Source organism: Danio rerio, chromosome 9 (assembly GCF_052040795.2).
Source record: "Danio rerio strain M-AB ecotype USA chromosome 9, GRCz13ab, whole genome shotgun sequence".
NCBI lineage: Eukaryota > Metazoa > Chordata > Actinopteri > Cypriniformes > Danionidae > Danio > Danio rerio.
The window spans coordinates 32,539,212-32,562,313 of record NC_141029.1 but is presented as its reverse complement, the minus strand read 5'-3'; the positions used below and the strand labels follow the sequence as shown (position 1 = coordinate 32,562,313).

The window sequence follows — 23,102 nt, the reverse complement described above, 5'->3', positions numbered from 1 at the left end:
TTAATCCATAATAGACACAGTGAAGAAAACTCGCACCTCAGGCACGCTTGTGTCTGGATTCAAAATTATTGCTTTAACAGCCAAGAGGAGAGGAAAAGTTAACTTACAAACACGCCAACGGGTCAAATGTTCAAATTAAGAGAGAGAGAGAGAGAGAGAGAGAGGCAGAGATGGAGTTTTACAGCATTTCTCCCTAGTAGTGAAATAGTGGCTCCTACGTGCTGTACCTTCTTCAGTGTCAATGAAAGACTTTCCAGCAAATTCACAAGCAGTTGAACTGTACTACTTTTTTAGGAGTAGGATTTACTCCCCCTTGCTTCCTTTACCATAGTATTCTACTGCAACATCACGCATAGGAGATAAATGACATCAGTATGTAATAACCGGTTATGATCTACTGAACCAATATCAATAATTTTGACACCCCTATTAATGAGTAACGATGCAGCACATACAAAATCTATCGAAAAACTCATCGAAAACATGTACTGAAGTAAAAGTAGAAGTAGGAGAAAAAAACAATACTCCAGTAGAGTACAGATACAGCCTTTTAGTACTTAAATACAGTAGTGAAGTAGTTCAACTTCGTTACTATACATCTCTGGACTATCGTTAATGATTGTGACAACACTAATTCTGTATGTAAACTATGGTTTCATTTGTGACAGTTTTAGCTTCAATAATAAAAAAAACATCTAAAAAAAATGTATATATAACCTTAATATAACATACATAAAACTGTGATCTCTGAAAAACCTCAATAGTTAATATCTAAAACACTTGTTATGAGTGAAACCGCTGCCTAACCAAAATGCTTCTTGTGCTTAAACTTGTGCATGTGACAAAATCAGCTGTTAAAATTAAATTAAAAATGAAGTTAGAAATATTTGACAGAGATTTTTTTTTATTAATTAGATGATGCACATTTTTCTTTTAATAATAAAGACACTCACCAATAATTACCGCGATGAAAAAAGCAGCAGTTAAGACAGCATCGGATCAAAGTTATATGGATATGTTTGCATATGTTCTGCAATTCAACAGCATCATTTTAACAGATGTCTGTAGGTAAATCCCAAAGCGCATACTTATGGACTATTCAACGTCAATTTGTAGTATAAATAGTGCAAGTAGTGCATTCACACTGAAAATCTAAAAAGAATAAGTGTACTTTAAAAACCCAGATGATGCTCTAATCAGTCTGTTAAAAAAGTGTGTAATGTTGGACACTTCATGCATTCAGCAGCCACTGCTTTTCTCACTTAAAGGGGCAGAGCTTTCGGGTACTGATGTTAGTTACTTTATTTATTTTGGATTGTGAAAGCAAAATTCTCCTACAAGAGTGATTATACCGCCTCTTGATGGTGAAAGCGGTTAAACTCACGGGAGGAATTATTTGGTAGTTTGATGATTTACTAATTTGGCAACTGTCAAACGTCATCACGGAAAAGGTTTTAATTTCCGTTAACTGAAAAAAAACAGAGTTTCATTTAGGACGACACTATATACATATACTATGCTGTTGAGTGTGTAAGTGCATAAGTACAGTGCATAAGTGCATAGAGTACCATTTGGGACGCAGCTAATAAGACTGGCTATGTGGGAGTTTAGTATGAATACACCCTTGCTTTGCACACCTTTACAGAATAATGCATTTTCTGCCTTATCCTGAACATTATATACTGGAAGCATTTGTTGCATGCGACATAAAATAAAATAAAAACTTGTAAACGTCACATTCTTTTGATTTTCTCATCACAAAAATCCTTTACATAAAAATCAGCCAACAGGCTTTCATAGACAACATAGAATGCCATGTAAGGTCTTTTTTATGTTTGTTAATGTTATGTTTGCTACAATCTGTTCAATCGTTGGCAACAAAAAGCAATTAATGCATGAAAATGCTTCATTTACAGCCCCTTTAACACAAATGCTGCACTACTAAATTAGCCAGACACTGCAAACTCACAGGAAATAAACAACACAAATGAGATCTGTTTAATGTAATTGATTCCTCTAGTGAAAAAGGATATTAAATGGAGTGTGAGTTAAGTCTTCTGCTTTTGCGCTGTTTCTTCTGAAAAAAGTAATCTCTGCATATTTCATCTAGATGTCACTCAGAATTAAAAGTAACTTGATCATTTGTTTTAAAAGCCTATGAAGACCAAAATATGTACATATATGAGGTGTGATATTCACAAAAAACACATACTTTTGTGTCTATTTTAATCTCAGAAAAATCTGAGGCAAAACTGACGGTTAAAAAACAGAGAGCAAGATTAAGTCTCCTGAGCCCTTAAAGAGGAACCCCTTGGAGCAATAAAACTTTCCCCTGGGTTACTCAGATGTGACACTGCTGATCCAAATGGCAGCGCAACAAAAACAAATGTCACAGACGAATATAAAAAATATTAAATGTTTCAGGAGTGACATGCCACACTCAGAACTGTCAAGAAATCTTTGGCGACAATGATCCAAAGTACCTCTCAAAACTAAATGCGTTTTGGATAGGGAAAGGCAGGAATATTACAGTCTGATAAAGTGGTAGCAAACTGCTGCCGGCCCCCACCTTCAATCTGAGTGGCTGAATGTGGCCAGGGACCGAGGTGGTTAGGAGGTTCATTTGAAACCAGTCAGGCATTTCTGATAGACCTCCATTTCACTCTATCCATGTCTCTCTCTCCCTCCCCCTTTTTCTTCACTAACTCTCCCTCTATCTCATACTTTCTCTCTCGCCCGTGTCCTCCCTCTCTTAACAAACACACACACACACACTGTGGTGGGGCAAAGGAATGCAGACCGGGGTAATCACAACATCATCAAGTCGGCACACTGATGTGGCCGACCCAATAATGCACCTTTAATTGAATAACTTATTCACCACACATCTCCCATGGGGACACACCGGGTGGAGCACGAACTGAGAGGCAGATGGCAGAAAGAGAGCGAGTGCTCTTTCACACTCTCACAACTCGACCACCAATCATTTTCACCATTTTGCTAGAATTTTGGGGCATTTTACAAAAAGGAAAAGGATACTTTGAACTTACGGAATGAAGAGAGAATGATAAACTGTAAGATCGCTCCTGGGCACCACTGGGTGGTCCTGCCACATTTGGCACCCTAGACAAGACAAACACCCACACACAAAATATGTACAGCAATTAGCATAAACAGAGAAATTTGTTCAGCACCAAAAGGTCTAATCTACATCAATAACACCAGGAAGATAAAAAGATTTGTAATTCATTCAAAAATCATTCTATAATGTTGATTTGCTGGGGGGAAATTTGTACATCCCCAAAATTTGTACAAATTTGTAACGCTAATTTCTATTCTGGAAATTAATGCTTTAATTTTTGGAATTAATTACAATTCTAAAGTACATTCATAAAAATTATAAATATAAAATTGTAATCTTACTACAACATTATAGATGTTATAGTAACATTATAGATTATATACTGCATTTTTGAACAGATGAAGACTTGAAGGAATTGTTTATCGACTCTAAATGTATGACCAAAAATACTGATATTATATCACATTGCTCTATATTAATACACTGTAACCTACTCAAGTTACCGATTAAAAACATGACTGAAAACACGATTTACTTTTTTTGCTGTGAAACTGTATTTACCATCATCACGGAGTCGTCGTCGTCGACAGACCGCGTGTGCAGGTGCTTAAAATACAAAGAGCTTCACTTTCGTTTTCAAACGAAGGTACCTGTCTGGATTCAGCTGTTTTTCTAGTAAATATCTTTTTTCCAATATTATTTAGCAACATTATTTGTATGTAAATCATTTTATCCACAGATAATTCATTCAAACAACGGCGTGCTGACATTAAGAACGATTCGCCAATTGATTCAATTAATTGAATTGATTCAATACCCGATTCATTAAAAGGAACCGACTCAGTGTTAATTTTTGAATGAAGCTTTTTAGTTCTATTTTAAGCAGTTGGCAGAAAATACCATGAACTGCTTGGATGCTGTGAAATAATTAGCACTGTTTACTGAAAAATTATCTAGTTAGAGAAGAATTTATCAGCCATTTGCCCTTATGATCAATTCAATTCAGCCTAGATTGTGTCAAATCAGCTTAACAAAGTACTTGTATAGACTATCTTATGTGTATAGTATCTTATACAGTATGTTAGTTATGCATAGATTTTTTTTATAGCTCATATTTCCAGACATGACATTTCACTCTGTATGTCCACTGTCCACACAAATAAGTTCTAGTGAATTGAAACTGTGTCAGTCCACATTTCAGTTGAATTTCAGTTTTATTCAGTTTAGTGTGGTTTAATTTTCACTGCTAGTCCAAACACTGAAGAGCAAATCCATGAATGCGCAGCTACACAAGTCCCACAACCATCACAATGAAAAAACTTTTTTTTTTTTCCATCACTTTGGAGAAAATGATCCATCTCCAGCCTAGGAGGTAAAAAAAACTATTTTTGCAGAACAATCAAGCTAACATTACAGAAAGTTTTTAAAAGTAGCCTACTTGTAGGCTACATCCTGTCTTATGTGTATAGTTAAGTATCTAATATATGTCATTTAAGCATAGGTGTTTTTAAAAATAGCTCTTATATGTCCAGTGCTGTCTTTGTATTTATGATTTATTTAGCACCGTTGTCCTGCGAGAAACGGTTCCTCTGTATGTCCACATGTAGCGGAATGACAATAAAGCTCCACTTGACTTGAAATGAGTCAGAAGGTAATTAATTAGTCAGCCAGTTTATTATGAAATCAGTTTATTTAATATTAAAATAAATATTACAATTTAAAATGCCCCATTATTTGACATGATGGAATTTAATTGGTTCAACAAATATTAATTTCGAGTTAAAAGTCTTAATTTACTACTAAACATTTTTTATTTAAATTCCAATCAAGAGTATTTTGATTTGTTTGTCTAAAGTTCGTTAGGTTGTGTAACATTTTCCTTTATGCAGCTAATTCCGTTTTTATGACCAAGTTCTGAATCTTTCCTTGTTTTCTGCATTACAGAAATCATATGTTTCTATGCAAGCTATTTCTGAACCCATGAGCACCAATGCATCACACCCGCTCTACTGTACTGTATTTGTTGCTCTCACTGTAGGTAGACCATTTGTTCCAAACAGTCAAGGTGTGGCTCTCATAATCAATATAAGGTCCTTGTTAGACCTTGCATGGGTTCTGTCGTTGCAGGGCATTGATTTACCCTTCACAGCCGATTGCACTACATTTACCCAGCAGTGTGTTCAAAATGAATGCCCTGCTGCTCTCTGCCAATTAGTTTGCCTGCATCTATAGCGCAGGGGCAGTCAAAAGGTTCATTACCTTTGAGTTTCAGTCTTCTGCATGTGGTCTATGCCTTGTGCCTGATGCTCTGTGCAGTCCAGCATGCACAAGCCCTTTCAGAGGGATATAGGGAATGAGGGTCTAGATATTGAACCTAATGGGTTTGTAGTAATGAACTTTCAGAGAATGTGATTGCATAGTGTGTGTTTGATTAGCACACACTAGAACCGTAGATGCAGACAAGGACGTAGTCTAGAGGTTGAGTCACACTGCGCTCTCAAGCACAGTCCATTGTGTCTAGTAATGCTGCTCTTTCCTAATGTGCTATTTTGCCGTGATTCATTCATTCACATTAAAAGTTCCCCTGAAGAGCTACTTTCCTTGTCAAACACTGTGCATCGCTTTTTCATCTAACATCTGAACTCTCCAAATGCTGAGGCCATTTTAAAAGCATTCACAAACTTTGATATAAAAGACTCCTTCATTAAAAATGCCACCTAGCTCCCTGAATAACATTTTTAGGGCAATTAATGGATCCATTTACATGCTAATGTTAGTATGATTGGGAGGGTACTGTATTGCTACATGCATTAATGTAAGCTAAAACATCCTCAGCGCTCTCTATTGTCCTTGAAGTGGAACGCCTAATGTCCTCGGTGGTAAATACTATCATCAGAGGGGGTGGGGGGGCATCCTGGCAAAGGGGCACCGATGCATCTTGGAAGTGTAATGATTGTGCCTGGGGCCTTGGCGGTCCGCTGAGAGATCGGTGAGATATAGGACTGCAGGCATCCAGGTGGAGTAGGAAAAAACAGCGCACAGCAGTGGTTGGTATCAGCCCTGAACACATTTTTCATCGCCAATGTTAGGACCTTTAATATCTATGAAAAGACCTCAATTATTTTTATATATACTTTTGATTGCCATGGTCAGTAGTTTTGATTTTCAGTTGCCCTGCCTGCATTTTCATTGCCAACATTTTCATTGAGCTCAATGTTTTTCCTCTATTGTTGTTTGTTGATGCTTGATTTCATCAGCTGATCATGATGAATTAGTACTTGTCATACATTGTCTGACAATGACATGCTGTAATCAATCCAGGCTCATTCTAAAAACATACCTCTATATACATTTCTGGAGGCCATCAAATATGTCCCAGGAGCAATTTTTTTATTTTATTTTATTTTTTTTTTGCAGTTTTTGTTTTCGCGAATGCCGCTTTTTAGATCTCATTTCTCTCGCCAGTGCCATTCGCACATGCTGTTCTCTCATAAATCCACCAGAGGACACTGTCGACTGACTGTTTGAATGACTGAATGAGCGATCAACTGACCCACCTCCCCCTTCCCTAAACCCAACTAATAGTATTTTGAAAAGCATAGATTGACCCGACCACCCACTACCCTAAACCCAACCAACAAATTTAAAAAGCAATTCAGCTTTTTAAACCCTGTTATTTAATTGTTTATTTTATTATTATTTTTTTTTTATTTTTTATTTTTTGGATTCTGTTTTTGTCTTACCCATTTTCTGGAACTGTTTTTCCCCAGACATCATGGTCATTTCCTCTCTGCGTCTCAAGTTCACCGGTGTACATGGTGAGAACTGGTAACAGCCTGAGGTAAGTGCTTGTAAGCGTAAAAAAGAACAGCGTTATATCGCCCCGTATCGTTCTTTAAAAAATCAAATGCAGCCATACGTACTGTACTTCTGCTACATAATTCGCAATCTCCCGAAATTAATATATGGACACTTTTCAGAATGAGCCTATGATGGTTATAATCTGGTAATTGTCCACATTAGCTTGCATTTGTTAATGCAGTGTGAATTCTTAATTTTTACTCTAAACAGCAACAAAACAACAGGATTTTTAATATTAACTGATGACCCTTTCAGGAAGTTCTGCCCAAGCAGTCAAACTGATATCATACAAAAAGAAATGCCATTCTTGAGTAGTAACAAATTCACAGATTTTCCTATAAAACAATAAAGGCAAACATTTTGCCAGCAGCTAGCTCTCTGCAACTGTCACATGGTCACCAACTGAAGCATCAGTACCTGGATGAGAGACCACATAGGAAAGTGAGGTGAGAACAGCAGGGGGCGCTCAACCTGTGGTCTTTATGGGTTCTAATGCCCCAGTATATTGATGGGGACTCTATACTGCTCAGTAAGTGCCGTCTTTCAAATGAGACGGTAACCAATATCCTGACTCTCTGTGGTCGTAAAAATCCCAGGATGTCCTTCAAAACAGAGTAGGGGTTTAACCCAGGCATCCTAGCCAAATTTGCTTACTGGCCTCTGTCCATCACAGCCTCCTAACCATCCCCATACCATCATTACCTTTATCACTCTGTTTCTTCTCTACCAATCAGCTGGTGTGTGGTGCGCGGTCTGGTGCAATATGGTTGCCGTCGCATCATCCAGGTAGATAACACTCAAAAAAAAATGTGTAAAGCGCTTTGAGTGTCCAGATAAGTGATATATGAAAAGAAAGGAATTATTATTGATATTATTTGCTCTGTAGATTAACTTTTTTGATTTTTAGATTAAATTTTAGACAATATTTTTTTTCGGTTTAAAAAAATACAGCAAACCAAAAAATCCAAAATCAACCATACGTCATCAGAGATGCCCACAAGTATATAACCAGGGCTTGACATTAACTTCACCAGCCGCTCTGCATCCACCTTGCCTTAAAATTTAAATAATCTGTCAAAACAATCAAAATATAGCAGTATACGTACACTTTTTTCTAAACAAAAATGTTCTTAGAAAAACAATAGACATTTAAAAAAATAATTTTCATGTGTCTAAAACTGTATACAGTAGTCTGTCCTGGCTAAAGGTCCCAGTTCAGCAGTTAACTACACATAAATAGAGAGTTAATCTCCTATTAAAGCAATGTTATTGTAAAGGATGACAATTAATCCATATTAATGAATAAGGACTGCAAGCAGAAGGAAAGAGATGTGAAAAACATTCCATGTGCAATAATGAAAGGATGACCAAATGCACATGGTTAAGGTTATATCAATTATCTGTCCAAAGAATGGTTAAAGCGAAAGCGGCAACTGCTGTTGCTTACAAAAAATCTCAAGCTCTTGAAAGCAGCAGGACTGTGGGTGCACGAGCAACATTTGCCCAGTCTGTTTAAAAGAGAAACGATCGCTTTTTAATGTCAAGCGCTGGATATAATCACTGACCATAAACACTATAGTAATAATTTGCGTTATAATTAATTTTTTACTAGAAATCAACCGAATTTGTAACAACTATGCAAAATATAACTCCTAAGTTCAATTGTGTAAGACATAAAAATGCAGGTCAAAGCTGTATGAATGTTCTCATTGAAAATGCACCATTGGTCTGAAAGTGTTATAGTGAGGGATTTATCAACTCTTTTAAAACTGTTTCACACCGTCCCTGGGTGAGTGAGCCGTCCTTTTTGTAGAGCCATGCTTAGTGTGCTAATTTCATTCCTTATTGAACCTGCACAAAAATGTCTGTCTGATATTGATATTCAATATCAAGTCTGTTATTTAGACCCTCTCATTCTGTACTTCAGCATTATTTCTCTACCCTGTTTGCTTGCCCTTTACACTATATCTCAGATTTTTTACCTTTGAGCCCCCTCAAACAAATATTAATGTTGGATTTGAAACCACACAGCAGAACTTTTTCCAATAAATCTACACACCACTTTAACAAGAAATGTCTTGAACCGACTAAAAGGCCGGTCTATTGCCTTTGTGAGGATTTGGTTTTAGTTATACTCTTTTTTTCTCCTCTTGTTCCTTTCGGCTTTTATCCCTGAGTAAAGCGAACACCTTTTCTTTCTCTCCCTGGCAACCCAAAGCATAGTTGGGCTGATTCGACAGGACTGTATTTCACTGGACTCGGTCCCAGCAAACAAAAGCTGCCCTGTCCACTCCATTCCCAGATGTTTTGTATTGATCTCCCTGTGGTTTTGGCAGAGTGGAAAGGCTGGGATTGTTGCTCCCCCTTTTCTTTTTTTCATTGCAGACAGAATTAGAAAACAAAGGAGAACAAAAAGTCTGCGGGTGTTTTTAGCTCTGTGATGCGTGTCTGCTGGGCGTAGTGTCACATTTCAGGTAGAAGTGCGACAGGCCCTGCTCATTTTGTTATCGCACTCTCTCTCTTCCCCTTACCTTATCCTTCCCCACACTCCCTGATTAATAATGTAGAGTGTCTCTTTATCTAATGTTGGGCTGTATGTGAGTGGATGCGGATGGACAGGTGAGGAGTGTATACCTGTCTGCCTCTAAGGCTCAGAGACCTGGCTGTCGGCCTAATGGTGAGAGGCATGAGGAGGAAATGGGCAGTAGAGAGTTATGGAAATTCATATACTTTAAAAAGAAACTGCGCAAGTAAATAATTGTACTGCTCAGAGGTGATTTAGTTGATTTAGTGGCTAAATCGTATGAATTTGTACGATCTAATTTGCAAATTTTGTACGATTTGCTCAACACCCAATGATGGTTGGGGTTAGGGTTGCGGTTGGGTGCCACGCCTCCTTTTTAAAATCGTATATTTTCATACTGCCACTAAACAGACAAAACATAAAATACTTACGTTTCCTTGTGAGATCAGGCTGGTTGTTGATGCACCTTTGAAAGCAATTACAGCCTCAAGTCTTTCTGAATATGATGCCACAACCTTGGCACACTTGTCTTCAGGAAATTTTGCCTATTTCTCTTTGCAGTACCTCTCAAGCTCTATCAGGTTGGATGGGAAGCGACAGTGTACAGCCATTTTCAGATCTCTGCACAGATGTTTATTAGGAATTAGGTCTGGACTCTGGCTAGGCTACTCAAGGACATTCACTGAGCTCTTGTGAAGCCACTCCATTGATATTTTGGAGGTGTGCTTTGGGTAATTGTCCTGCTGGAAGATGAACTGTTGCTTCTGTCTGGCCACTCCACCGTACAGGCCTGATTGGTGGATTGCTGCACAGATGGTTGTCATTCTGTAAGTTTCTCCTGTCTCCACAGCAGAACGCTGGAGCTCAGACAGAATGGCCATTAGATTATTGATCACCTCCCTGACTATCGCCCTTGTCCCAGATCACTCAGCTTAGATGGCCGGCCAGCTCTAGGAAGAGTCCTGGCAGTTCCAAACATCTTAGAAATGATGGAGGCCACTGTGCTCATCGAAACTTTCAGACCGGCAGAAAGTTTTTCTGTAACCTTCCCCAGCCTTGTGCCTTGAGACAATTCATTTTTCTTCATGCTTGGTTTGGGCTTTAATATCCACTGTCAACCATGGGAAAATCGATTTTTTGATTAAATAATTAATTAATAAGAAGGTATAATAGATAAATGGGTCAATATAGAAAAAAAATGTAAAGTGAATACTGAATAGTCTCTTTCTCCCTTTTGAAATTCTAGTCAGCAGGTCAGAAAAAGTTAAGGTTCTCAATGACAGACAGTATGGGACTCCATGTTTTGTTAAAGGAGTGATCCTTTAAATCCATAAATCCTTTATGTCTAAGTTTCTCAAGATAGATGCAATGTAGAACCTTCTAATCCAGTGTTCTGAAGATGGAGGGGACACATGTTTCCTTTTGAAGAAAATTGCATGCCTGGTGTCAAGGTGGTAAATGCATTGATGCTGCATGTTGATGTTTGTGTAGTTGGGGTTGAAAGATAATCAAAAAGTGCAGTCAGAGGGTCATCAAAACAATTTCACCATAGTGCATGAATTGTAAGCTAATACAGATTATAGAAGTCGTCATACTTTGTCTGTCTTTTTTGTTACATTAGAATAGTATTTTAGTTGCCTGACTATGCAAGTCCAGATACTTTTGCGTTCTTTTTGAATTTAGAATTTTTATACAGTTTTCACATACTATAATCAATCCAGGCTCGTTCTGAAAACATACCTCTATATACATTTCTGGATAGCACCAAATACATCACAGGAGCTATGTTTATATTTTTCAGTTTTTTTATTTTCATAAATCCACCAGAGGCCTCAATGTACGCTTTTTGAGATCTCAAATTTTTCTCGCGAGTGCCGTTCATGCCCATTGTTCTCACGTAAATCCACCAGTGGCCGCTGTTGACTGACTGACAGATCGACTGACCCACACTCCCCCTTCACTAAACCTAACCAAACATTGTTTTCAGAACCACAGATTGACCCGTCCACCCACTTCCGTAAACCCAACCAACAATTTCAAAAAGCAATCCAGAAAAAGAAAAGCCTTTGTTTGATTTTGACCACGTTTTCAGATTTTGCCACATTCTTATCGTTATTTTTGTTAATTTTATTTTTTGGCTTCTATTTTTGTCTTACCTGATTCTGGAACCGTTCTTCACCGCACTTCAACCTCATCATCGTGGTCAACTCCTCTCTGCGTCTCAAGTCCACCGACGTTCATGGGAAGTTAACTCTACAAACTATAAGCAGGAAAGCCATGCATACGGAGATAATCGGTCAGCTGGTAAGCGCAAAAAAATAACGCCATTATATCGCCCTTTAGCATTCATTTAAAAAATTAAATGCAGCCATATGTACTTCTGGCTACATAATTCACAATCACCAAAAATGTATATGAAGTACGTTTTCAGAATGAGCCTATGTTGACTATATAATTGGAAATTATGTGAATTCGGAGTGTCTTTACAAAGTGAAACTAACTTTGTGAAATCTCTTTATAGAAGACAACTGAGATAATAAATCCTAAAAGTGTTTTTATAATCCATTTCTTTTTTTTTATACAACAGTTCAATATTTGTGGAAAAGTAATTAAATGGTTGATTTCCCCTTAAATTTTAGTCAAACCATCCACCAATGGTGTTAGTCTGTGGCTGTTATTCTGACCAATGGAATGGCCCTTTGGCTCTGAATTGTTTTAGATGGACTGTAACATGTAACAATGGAATGTTAATGGCATTTGTCTTACACAGGGCGTTGGCGAAATGTTATGAAGCAAGTGCACACCCCTTGTCTCATCCCATATAAGTTAATAAGTTTCTTTCCATATGCTGGAAAGGCAGCGAAGCACTGAAAGAAACAGTTCAAGTGGAACAGCATGGAGCCATGGTAAGTGCAGCAGAATTACAGCTGTATATGCAAGACTGTAGACTCACACCCTCCTCACCCACGTCATGTTTGAATAACCCTTCATAGCAATGCTCTATAAATGGCTGACGGCTTAACGAACAATCTGAGGTGACACAAAATAGCTATGAAAACGTACAGAAGCTAAACCCAAAAAAATACACAAGTTCAGTGATATATTTATAAATATATATGGCTTATATCTATACACTGTATGACTGAAACGATCACAACTGTTTGTTCCCTGCTCCATGAATAGGGTTTTCAGACTGATTGAAGCCGGTGCTAATATTCAGAGCGAAGTCACTAGGAGAAGCTCGTCATTTCTCCCTCTCTGCGTCAATGTGATTTTCTTTATCTGTCGGAGTGCAGCTTGCACATAGAATCTGCCCCGAGTACACGGCTGCTCCAGTGTGGGTGGAGAGTGGGCGAAGGTGCGTGGCATCTGCCACAGTCCACCGCCTGAGGAGAAATAGCAACACTTCACATTCAAACTCACTTCCACTGCAGCCTTCACATTGTTAGGCTCTGGATAGATTGAAAGTGAATACCGTGTTTTCAATGAATCATTTTCTTTGGCCAGGCTTTACTCTCCACCTTCGACATTTCCTTACAGCACACATTTAGAACGCTGAAGAGGAGGTGGAGAATAGATCATAAAAGCTTCGAGCACATTATTTATTCACTAGAAAATAGCTGTAGTTTGGATTAAACATTGTTTTGTATTATAAATATCTTAAATTAAAAATATTAAGATACGTCTTTGTAAATGAAGAGTTCAGATGCAAAAACTACTAAGCACCAATGTTCTACTGAAATATGCCATTTTTTCAAGCTCTTATGTATAGGTTTGGTCATTTCATTTTTTATAGCATTGAATAATTTTGTTTCGTTAAATAACTGAACACAAACAAAGGAGATTGAAAAAAAAGCTCATTTTAGAAGAAAATTTTAGATGGTGTTTAGAAGTTTTTGCATCTGAACTCTTCCAATATACTTTTATATTTACTAAAAGGTGTTTTTGTGAAAATATAAAGGCCATATTTAAGCATACACTCAAAAAACAATTTGTTGAATCAACATTATTTGATTGTAGCACCCATTGTGCATCTAAACAAATCAAGTAAACTTGAACTGCTTTGAATGTGTTATCTGAACACAAACTTGTGAATTCAACAAGGTTTTAATAGGTCTGTGTAACTTCTTTGCAGCTTATTGAATTAAACTGACTGAATTTATTCATGTATACTCAATATCAGTAAAGCGCTTCAACTCAACTAGATTCGTCCTTGTTAGATTCACAAGTTTAGGTGTTGTCCATTTAAATCTGTTTTGTTGCTTCAATTAGATTTGTCTTAATTCACTAATCTACAAAAGTAATAAAACATGCAAACAATTTAACATTTGTATTTTTTCATTAGACATTAACATAAAATTCAAACTTTTTTCTTCACTTAATTTAGTCTTACCAACAAACCTTGGCCTGACAACCAGAAAAATCAACATTAACATGGATGATTAGATTTTTGCCATTTTGGTCTTAATTTCTAAAAAATGAATCTGTTATATACCCTTTTGAATTAAAACATTGTCTTGACAAAACAAACTAAAAAATAACAGTAACATGAATGAACATGCATTTGTAACATTAAGCAAATGTTTGTGAAATTTTTTGCTGTAACAAAATAATTAATACTTACGATAACTTGCAGCTAGCTTCAAAAGTTCAGTCTGTTATGCTGCGTTCACACCAGACGCGGCACGCGCGTCAAGCGCGAGTGATTTACATGTTAAGTCAATGCAAACGCGCGAATAGACATCCTGCGGTGCGATACGCGTGAATGGCGGAATGGCGAATCTCTCGATTTCGAAAATCTGAACTTCAGCGTACATTTGCGCCGCGTTAACCAATCAGAAGCTTGCTCTTGTGGGGGCGTGATTGTGACGTAGAACCTGTTGTCGGTGTTCCGAGGGAAATCCTCCAGTCTTCACCGACAACAGTTCATCAAACTGGGCTTGGCTTAGTCAGAAGCACCGTTGAAAGCCTCCATCATCCAGGTTCAGTTTCTGGAGGAGTTTATGAGCTCACAGAGCTGGATGCACCTCTGAAAGGATGTAGTGGACTCAGACACGACCCTAAACGTATCGACGCTGTTTTTCAGTCTTCATAAAGCACATATACACTGTTATTTTCTTCATAAAATCCATGTTAGCCTTTTAGCAACGAAGCAACAGTCACCGGGAAGACAGAAGCCCTGCCCATCACGCGAATCCACGTATGTTCTGAAGTAAATTTGACATGCCAATAAAGCGGGGTTTGACGCGTGAATGAAGCGAGTAAACTCAAATGGTTATGAGGCTATTTACGCGCAAAAAGCGCGATTTATCCGCGCGTTCCGCGTCTGGTGTGAACACAGCATTAGGCTGCGTTCGAACCAGACGCAGCACGCGCATCAAGCGCGAGTGATTTACATGTTAAGTCAATGCAAACGCGCGAATAGACATCCTGCGGCAAGATACGCGCGAATCACGAGAATTGCGCGGTGCGCATGGTGCGAATGGAGTGGAGCGAATTGAGCGTTTTGCGTGTTTGACGCGCTTAATGCGCGTTTCACACGAATCACTCGCGTTCAAAAATCTGAACTTCAGCAGACATTCGCGCCGCGTTAACCAATCAGGAGCTTGCTCTTGTGGGGGCGTGATTGTGACGTATCGCCTGTTGTCGGTGTCCCAGGGGAAATCCCCCAGCAAACACTGACAAGAAGTTCATCAAACTGGTCTGGGCTCAGTCAGAAGCACTGCTGAAAACCTCCATCAGCCAGGTTCAGTTTCTGGAGGAGTCTATGAGCTTAAAGAGCTGGATGCACCTCTGAAAGGATGTAGTGGACTCAAACACAGCTCTAAACGTATCGATGCTGTTTTTCAGCCTTCATAAAGCACACAAACACAGATATTTTCTTCATAAAATCCATGTTAGCCCTTTAGCTATGAAGCTAGAGTCACGGGGCAGACAGAAGCCCTGCCGATCACGCGAATCCGCGTCTGTTCTGAAGTAAATTTGACACGTGAATAAAGCGGGGTTTGACACGCGAATGAAGCGAGTAACCTCAAATGTTCACGCGACTATTTACGCGCGAATAGCGCAATTTATCCGCGCGTTCCGCGTCTGGTGTGAACACAACATTAAGCTAAGCATGTGCAATAACTTCTTCTTATGCGGGTTTTATTGGGGGGTATGCAAACCAGCTTATAGTGCGCACCGCCACCTACTGTAACGGAGGTGCACAGTAACTCACCAGAGAGAGTCCTTCGTATGAAAAGCTTAAATCTCATTGAATCAACAAGATCTCATCTAATTCATTTGATAATTCATTCATTAAGTTTCAAACAACTAGAATGAATTGTTTAACAGAACTAAACTCATCCATTCTTTTCCATGAGACATATTTGTATTTTGCAAATCGAGCAAGTGGGCAACGCGGTAGCACAGTAGATAGTGTTGTAGCCTCACAGCAAGAAGGTCGCAGGTTTGAGCCTCGGCTGGGTCAGTTTATGTTTCTGTGTTGAGTTTGCATATTCTCCATGTGTTCGCGTAGGTTTCTTTCGGGTGCTCAAATTTCCCCATAGTGCAAAGACATGCGGTACAGGCGAATTGGGTAAGCTAAATACTGTCCGTAGTGTATGTGTGTAAATGAGAGTGTATGGGTGTTCCCAGTGATAAGTTGCAGCTGGAAGGGCATCCACTGCGTAAAACATGTGCTGGATAAGTTGGCGGTTCATTCAGTTGTGGTGAACCCAGATTAATAAAGGGACTAAGCCGAAAAGAAAATGAATGAATGAAATCAAGCAAGTGGCTTGTTGACTTTTTTTGAGTGTACTCAGATTATTTTTTAACATAAATGGACAATATTTTAGGGAAAATTTTTATTTGTTAAATTAGGACGCCATATGAGTTAAAAAAAAAAAAAAAACAGCTCAAAAAGTTGTAAGTTTTTTTTTATCTATCTGCACATTTTTGGATATGATGCCAATAATTTTTTGTGCACTCAACCAAGTTTCCATTACTAAAAAATCGGTTAGCTGTAATATCAATACATTAATAATCATATCAGTACTAATACATGAATTTAATTTTGTTTTACCATGAACTAATGATGACTTATGGCATGTACTAGGTTAATAAATAACCCTGTTTTATGAAGTTGCATTTAATGTACATACATAACAGTAAAAGTTTGTACAGTCTTACTCGGTTGTCCAGTAATATGCTTTGTTGCTCACTGATGACAACTAAAAGTGAAATGTGGTAAATACTGTTTATGTTTAAAGAAATATTGTTGCTATAATTTGTATTACGAAGCAGTGTTTGGCTATTGAATCTTTAGTCTCAAAACTATTTCTGAAAAAAAAAAAAACACATAAAATATGTTGGACACCACTGTCCATTTCATAGTCGCCAAAAAAGTTGCATGGAGTTAATTAAAAGCACCATGTTTAGATTTACAAATACAAACCCCCAGTTTGAAATCCAGTGACTCCACAGTGAAGTTTTTGACTTGAGATACTCCCAGAAGTAACATAAATTGGTGTTTTATTCTCATTCTGGCCCAGGCTTTGGCTTCCTCCTGCCAAAACTTTCTCATAAACACACTTCCATTTTGACGTCCAGCCAGTGTCCTATTTCATAATGTCCCCATCTTCCCGATATCCATATAAATATCTGCTTATTTTCTCTCTAAATGTGTTTCATTAACACTCAACCACTGTCACAAACCTACACACACCACAAAAATGGGTTTTCAGTTCAACTCATCATTGCAATGTGTGGTAGAACAAGAGTTGTAATATAATGACATGAGAGACAAAGCTACTCAATATATTAAAAAGTAGCTTAAAAACAGTACCTTTGCATACTTTATGCAATAGCTTTTAGCGTAGCTTAATGTTTTCTGTGCATATAGTGAGTAGTTTAGCTTGCTACAATACATTTTTGGAAATAATGCACCAGCTCCACTCCAGTGTAACTTTAAAAAAAAACACTGAATCGTCTGCAGTTATAGTAGTCTGAATCCTTTATTCTCAGGGGTATTTCCTTTTTTGTTAATTAGCGCACTATCCGAGAATAAATCCATGAGGTTGCTTTGATTGCGCTGCCCTGTCCGCTGCTTTGTGCATATCATATACCTTAAAGCTTTTGTGTTTACGACTGGCAGATATTCTAGAAAAATGAATGCTAATATCTCTCAATACAGATGTTGATGGTCACATTTTGTGATCAGATTCAGAATGCAGTCAGTGCAAATGTCTATGTAGCCACATCAGAATAAATGTCACAGAAATTTTGCAATAAATATTGCAGTGGATATTCTGTACTTTATATCTGAATGCAAGATGGCTTGCTGGAACTTTTTCATACAGTTAATTGGACCTTATTACTCTGAGGCTGCTTTTATTTTAAAAACATAAGTACAAAAGGCTAAGCAGTGGGATTCTGACAAACCTTTGAGCCGTCTGCTTTAGATGGTGCTGCATTCCACAAATTTCTTCGAAAAAAAAAATGAAATAAATAAAATTAGGAGAACACTTATTCCCCCCTGCTGCTGCTGATCATGGACACAATTTCACTCAAAGTGTGCCACTGGATAAATTGACTCCACACTTGTCAAGGCATCAATTATTCAGCGGCTGAGCCTTTCAGCACCGCCATCATGTCCCTCTCATTTGATTTGGAGGACAGGAGAGGCGAGCGGTGCCGAGGCGAGCCTGGCGGAGCGCGGCGGAAAGTGGCAGAGACTCCTGTCTGATTGGAGCGCGAGGACCGCCCGAGTGTTCATTAAACCCCAAAAAGTACACGCAGGCAAAGAGGACGATAACAAGACCCTTGAGCCGCTCATACCCGGCTCTCTCACACTTCTGGAAGCCAATAAATATTCTCCTGCTCTCCCTCTTGCACAAACAGGCATGTCAAACGCAACTAACGAGTCAGCAAAATAGGCGATCCCTGTCCCTGCGGTGAGAGCCGGCTACTTTCATTTGTTCTATAATTTGGAGCTCCTGCAAAGGATTAATGGACCCGGAGTCATTGTAAAGATTTGAGACATGGTCTCTGTGTCCAAGACTGACATCACACAAGTTATTGTTCCCAAGCTTTAAAATTACCTTATTGCCACTCCTAATGATGAGTAAATTGAGACTTCGGCCAAACAGATGTGTTAGTGGCCAAGAAACTGTAGTTTGAAACATTTTGTTTCAGTGACAGTAAAAGAATTATTCACTCATTGGCCACTTTATTAGGTACTTCTTACTAGTAGAACGGCTCTAAATCTTTGTTTCATTAATTTAACAAAGTGTTAGACACAGTCCTTAGAGATGTTGGTCGATATAAACATGGCAGCAGGCTGTACAATATATCGCAAAATCATCATTGTCCTGATAAAAGTATATGCAATAGTCATATCAGACATGTGGGATTAATTACATTTATTTTATACAATGCTTGTTTATGTAAAATTTGACCAATCAGATGGGGCCTTACTAGCTTTATCCACACCTCCCCAGAATAGCGGAATTACCAACCTACATCACACATGACATCACATGAGGGTGCTTTTGCAAATGGACCTGTCAGATGAACGCTACTCACTTTAACGCTAATTTTGCTGAATCACTGTACTTATCACTGGGTGACAAGCTGTTATAATATGCTGAAAGCATTATTTAATAATCTATATAATATCCCAGCCGGCACACGACCGACCTTCAACGTTGAAATATGGTTGAAATAAGGTCAGTTGTGTTTTGAACGTTGAAATAATGTTGATAGAACGTTCAATGTTGAATGGTTGAAAAACAGCCTGCATATGACAAGGCTTCAACGTTGAAATGTGGTTGAAAATATGTCAGTTGTTGCTTTAATGTTGAAACAATGTTGAATGATAAATGGTTGAAAAAAGTTACAGAAATCCTTGTACAAATCAACGTTGACATTTTTTTATCATGATCTGTATGTTGAATTAACGTCATGGCTTCACCCAACATTCAACATGTTTGGTTACCATGGTATCGGAGGACTCCGCGCACGCGGCCACGCGCAGCGCTTCACTTCACGTAATTACGAACACCTGACCTGCAGTGCAGCAGAATTCAGAGGTAAGCGTGTTTTTAGATGCTTTAACGTTTTATTTACCCCCCGATTTTGTCAGTGTATCTTAAACGTGACTTTTGAGGTGTAGTGTTTCGAATTTTGAAGCATTTAAAACTTTCCAGTTTGTTTTTAGTCTTGTTTGCACTCCGGTGACGCGCAGCTAACCTCGAGGTAATGTCACATGTTTAACGTTAGTCTAAATGAGCGTTTTTATGGCAAATTCAAAGCGATAAACTCCAAACGCAGTTTAAAGTTACTGAGCAACGTTATAAAACAATATCCATTTTATACGCTGTATTATTAGTGTTATTATTACAAAGTTAACTGCTGTCGTTTCACTGTTGTTGTTGTTTTTGCTTTTAGACATGTAACTTACTCCAGAGACGCACTAACTTGCACAGCATTGAATGGAAAAGGCTTTGTCCATGTAACGTTAAGTTTACTTTACCTTTAACTATCTGTTAAATCTTCTTGGTGCTTTGGTTGGTGATATTCTCTTTCTAATCTGTTTGTTTATTGATTGTTAGGCTATGTTGTGATATTATATTGTTATATTGATATTATTATTGTGAAATCATGTTGTGATGTTATACTATGTGACAGTATTGGGGAACAAATATGTATTTAGTGAGAAATTAATGCTTAAATTACACTTTGTATAGTACCAGATAAAAGGTGTAATGGGTTTTAACTTTCTGAGTTTTCTGGAAGGTCCAGTTGAGGGCATTAAGAACACGCAGATGGCCTAAACCTGTGTCAGCCTGGACAGACTGCAGTTCTGCTACTCCACACCAAGGCTTTTGTATGGATGTCTTGACTGCTACTGTGTTCTCTAAAGGTATTACTGGAGCAAAACAACAGCACCCGTTACAGTGAAATTTGTATTCAAAAAAATAGTGATACATGTGTAGCAGGTCCAGTACATGTGATGTCATTGAGAAGTTGTTTTATTAAATGTCATTAAAACAAATAAATAAAAATGCTATTTAAATAAATCTAAATATTAAAAACTTGAGGATTAAGATGACAAATGAAATGCATCATCTGTCTTGCGAAAAGGGTCTACTTAAGAATTCTGGTGTTTTCCAACTGAAAGGGATAGTTCACCCAAGAATGAAAATGTACTCACATTTTACTCCCCAAATGGTTTTAAACCATTATGAGTTTATTTTGTTGAACACAAAAGAGGCTATTCTGAAAAAAAAACCTGTAAACATTGACCTCCATAGTAGAAAAAAATACTATAGAAGTCAATGGTTAAATAGATTTGCAGCTTTCTTCAAAATATCTTCTTTTGTGTTCAATGTGGTCAGTAAATGACGACAGAATACAAATTTTTAACTATCCCTTTTATTCTCTGTCCTACATGCAGACTTTTACAGAAGTGCTACTCCTTCTAGAGTTTTTCTCAACCATGTCTAAAAAGCTTTAAACAGCTTTTACAGTACATGTAATGGTTTACGACAACTTGTAATTATTAGATGTGTTGAATGTTTCATGATTCTTTACTGCAGCCTTGGTTTAAAAAAAAAAAAAAAAAGCTATTTTTTCGAGAATCTGAAATTTGAATTCTGGAAATGCTGGCACCGGTGGTGGCGAAGGGCTTCCTGACGACATCACACCTAATTCTTCACTTCTCTTAGTTAGGAATATTCAGATGGATGAGTCAAAATTATTGAGTGTGGCGATATTATAGGACAAATTTGGATTCAATAAAAAATAAATATTTAAATTTCACTTTGTATAATAGCTGATACCAACTTAGTTGTAACCTCGTATTTCATTTATTGCAGGTTTTCTGGAAGCTCCATTTGAGGGCATCAAGGACATACTGATGGCCTAAACCAGTGTCAGCCTAGACAGACAGACATCTATTGCAGTTCTGCTACACAAGACCAAACTCTCTGCTTTTGTATGGATGTCTGACTAGTACGGTGTTCTCTAAAGGTGGAACTAGAGCAAAACAACAGCACCCGTTACAGTGAAATTTGTGTTCATAAAAGATAGTGATATATCAGGTGTAGTAACAGGTCCAGTACATTTGTCATAAAGGTTAAATCACAGTAAGTACTGTAAAAATAACTTGTTTGCCTTTGCCACAACAGGTCATGGTGTGTGCATACTGCTCGTAATAAACACACACGCTGATCTGATGCGGGAGAGATATATGCAAACACATTTGTATTTACTGTTTTGTTTTGCCTCACTAAAGTGTTGTTGGAGCTTGGTATGTTCACAGTTGAAATCACTGAAGTCACATGGAACGTTTTGACAATGTGTTTTGTGCCTTATTACGACAATGACCATCTTGGGACCATTGCTGTCTGTAGAGGATGAGAAGCATTTAATCTAAAATATTTTAGTTTGTGTTCTGAAGATTAACAAGTCTCTGGGATGACACAAGTAATTAATAACAGAACCTATATGAACACTTAATGTGACATGTAATAGTGAAATAGTGGTCCTACATTCACAAATGTGAGCCATTATTATAAGACCCATGTGAACATGCAATTTTTATGATACTACTAATAATAATGGAATAACAAATTGCTTTTACTGTTGTGTTTGATTTACTGAAATATTTGTCTATGTTCCACTGTCACAGGTGCTCAGTTTTGCTGCAGTAATGCTAAACACAATAGATGTACTTTATAAAAAAAAAAAAAAACACTAAATATTTAGCATGCAGACCTGCAAAGTGAAGGAGTAATGTCAGGTTTAAATTATAGCATGAGTTTTCACTATTGTGAAAGTGAAGCCATTCATTTACAATGAATTGGAATAGCAAACCTCATTATTGATTTTGTAGGAAACTCACCTGGTGTTTGAGAAATAAATATGTATTTAAGTGCTAGACTGATATAGATGTTTTAGTGTTTTACACTTGATTCTTTGTCCCCAGTGCCATCTTTTACCTCAAGTGTTTCTCTCAACCTATAAAACCTCAAACAGATGTAATGTATTTCACTTGTGATTCTTAGTTGTGAGTGATGTTTTTTATTTTATTTTTTTACTGCAGCCACTTTAAAAATGGGTATTTTGTAAACTTTGTAAACAGAATTGTATTTTGGAGACTGTGATGGTTGAAGCGTAGTTTAGTTACTTAGTTTAATTTAGTTAGTATCTGTCTTTCTGAAGACGGTAACACTTTACAATAAGGTTGTATTAGTAAGTGTTAATGTATTTACTAACATGAACAAAGAACAATGAAGCATCTTTCATATAAAGAAAGTACAGTTCATGTCAGCTCAGTGCATTAATGTTAACAAGCATACATTTTGATTTTAATAGCATCGGGACATATTTCAATTAATTAAATGATTAATAAATGCTGTACAAGTATTTGTTCTTTGTTCATGTTAGTAAACATTAACTTTAATTCATGAAACCTAATTAAAAAGTGACTGTTTAATTGTATGCCTTTTTTCTGTATTTGAGTGTACAGCATGTATAGTAACCTGCATGGTTTTAATGAACTATGTATGCTGTAAATGTTGCTGTATATTTAGAATAAATGAAATAATGAGGTGTGTATTAAATAAATTGATACACAGACTAAGTTGT

General features: G+C 37.5%; 1 protein-coding gene and 1 long non-coding RNA gene across 3 annotated transcripts in view; one reads left to right on the top strand and one right to left on the bottom strand.

Moving 5' to 3' along the window:
* Positions 1-3,889, bottom strand: part of klf12b (Kruppel like factor 12b) — a 97,334-nt gene extending 93,445 nt beyond the window's left edge. Inside the window, exons 1-2 of the mRNA XM_087265787.1 lie at positions 3,644-3,889; positions 3,051-3,123 (exon numbers count right to left, since the gene is read on the bottom strand). The gene's annotated coding sequence lies outside the window, so the exon portion shown is untranslated. The remainder of the gene's footprint in view (positions 1-3,050; positions 3,124-3,643) is intronic.
* Positions 3,890-18,969: 15,080 nt separating this feature from the next.
* LOC137496478 (uncharacterized) lies at positions 18,970-23,097 on the top strand. Of its 2 annotated transcripts, XR_015499583.1 has the most exons (5): positions 18,970-19,177; positions 19,460-19,540; positions 19,899-19,962; positions 20,247-20,373; positions 21,329-23,097. It is a non-coding gene; the product is annotated as an uncharacterized LOC137496478 (long non-coding RNA). The 2 variants fall into 2 exon arrangements; XR_015944797.1 differs by lacking the exon at positions 19,899-19,962 and having other exon boundaries at positions 18,987-19,177.
* The last annotated feature ends 5 nt before the right edge of the window (positions 23,098-23,102 follow it).